The sequence below is a fragment of the Meleagris gallopavo genome, chromosome Z (genome assembly GCF_000146605.3).
Source record: "Meleagris gallopavo isolate NT-WF06-2002-E0010 breed Aviagen turkey brand Nicholas breeding stock chromosome Z, Turkey_5.1, whole genome shotgun sequence".
Lineage (NCBI taxonomy): Eukaryota > Metazoa > Chordata > Aves > Galliformes > Phasianidae > Meleagris > Meleagris gallopavo.
Window position 1 is genome coordinate 63,477,091 of NC_015041.2, and position 2,279 is coordinate 63,479,369.

Here is a 2,279-nt window from a genome sequence, read left to right on the forward strand (position 1 = left end):
TCTTGAGATTTTTTCCTTAATTTTGGTGGGCTTGTCATCTCATAGCTATTAAAAACATAATTCTTGCCATTACTGGGTACTCACTCGTGTTTTTTTTTTTAGTAGGATTTTTATCATTTGGGAAACAAGGAAGCAACCCTCTGTATTTCTGAATCCTGTGACTAAGACAGGCTTTATTGGTGAGATTTCCCCCTTCCTTAACTTATCAAGTGATGAATAGTTGAAAATGCCAGTCTAGGGGCAAGGAAGTTTCACGTTATGGACCGCCCAACTGGAGAACTTGTTTGTTAGGAGTTGTACCAGTTTTCTGAATCTACTCCCTTTCCTCCAATTCAAGGCATTCCTTCCCCTTCTTTTTTGACCCTTCACTTTTAATGGGAAATGATTCTGAGAAGTTTTGAGCAGCTGCTGCTCCCAGGAAACTGGAGCAAGTAGTGTCCTGCCAGCACACGGATCAGTGCTTACTAATCCTCTAACACAGCATTATTTTTTAAATTGTCTACTTTTAAACTTGAATGGCCTTGGAAGTAGTTGGGTGTGGTACAGACATTACTGCGTTTCATAGCCTGTTGCCTAGATGCTGCCAGCATGCTGCCTGCAAGGGTAAGGGAGAATGGACAGAAGGGGAACTGTAGCTCAGAAATGTGCAGTGCTACATTTGTAGAAAAGGAAAGAGCCTGGGAGATGTTCAGGAGAATGAAGATGCTTTTTGAGCTTCTTTTCTTATCCCCGCTCACAGTTGTGGCTGGTGGCTACTCTGGAATCTAAACAGCCTTCAGAAACAAGGACCATACTCATTTAGCCTCGTTGCTTTTGCACGGATGAATTCTGTGGCTCTGCCTGCCAGGTTGGACCACAATTATCTTAGCACCCAAAAACAGGGCTTGAGGGGTTCTGATAACAATAGGTCTGACTAGAGCACGACAGGGAGAACAAAATGCCTTAATTTCTTGTGTTTGTTCAATAGTTGCTGTTCACAGTATTGATCTCAAAGTTGTTCTGTGTCACTCCACTTTTTGCTCCCTGTTGCACTGCCTCTCACCTCTGGGGCTGGGTAAGGGATGCTGCTCCTTGCCTTGGCACCACGTACCACTTAACAGTTGTGATAAGAGCATGGCCAGGAGCCTAATCTGTCATTTGCACTCAATCTTGCTGCGTCCTTGTGCTTTGGGAACCTGCTCTTGGAGACTTTAATTATTACACTTCTTACTTTTTCTCCTATGGGAACCAATCTGTGGTGGGGATGAGGAATGGCACCTTCCCCTTTCCTTCTGGCCAAGCACAGTAACTCCAGGGCACTTTGAACTCTCTAGGGATGCTCCAACCAGCACATTCCTATTGCGTTCTCCAAAACGTGAGATTTTAAGTGTTAAGGGTATTTTAGGATATCAGCCAGAGATGTGCCCTGAGGCAGGATGGTGGTTGTGGGCGGACAGGTGGGTGGGAGGATAGGAGCAACTGTGGCAGCTGTTACTTAGGATGATTTTGGGACTGCACCCATGAGCAAAAAGCCTCTGTAAGGGTAATTTGCAGAATCCTGAAGGCAAGAGCAGTCGGGTCTTGGAGCCTGGCTTGAATAGAGGGTCTTGGAGTCAGCCTGCATAAGAGAAGGCTGAGGAAGGAACACTTGTAAAAGGTTTTGGGGATGAAAAATCTTTCATAGGTAGAGAAAATAGGGCATAGAAAGGCTTAAACTGCAGAGAGGTGAATTTAGGTGAGATGGTAGAGAATCCCAGTGGAGCCTAGAAATTCATTGGAATTCAAGTTTCATTGCAGGTTCTAAAAATGGGTAGGACGTATCTGCGGAAGCGGGGGCTGTCCTCTCCGAACTGGAGGTGGGTGTGAAAAATCCTCCTCCCCTTCAGCCTTACCGCGCTGAATGCTGCTCTGCGCTCCGGCACTCCGCGCTGCCCTCATGGACCGTCCGCTATGGCGCAGAGCCGGAGCCCGGCGGGGCAGGAGGAGCTCCCAGCACCGCAGCTGGGTGACGGCCGGGCCGGGACGTGGGAGATGAGCGGGGAGGAGCGGGAGTCGGAGGCGGCTCCGCAGGCGGTGCCGCGGTACGTGCGCTCCGGAAGGCTCGGAGGGTCCGTTCCTTTCGCAGCCCGACCCGCGGGCTCTGCTGCCCCGCGGAGCAGCGCGGTCTCCATCCCTCGAGGGGCCGGGAACGGCGTTGCCGTGCATGGATAAATCGGGAACCCCCGGAGACGGACACCCTGCGGGGACCGGCGCTGCTCCGCGTCTCCCTGGGGCGCCGGCGGTGTGCGGGCTGAGCCCGC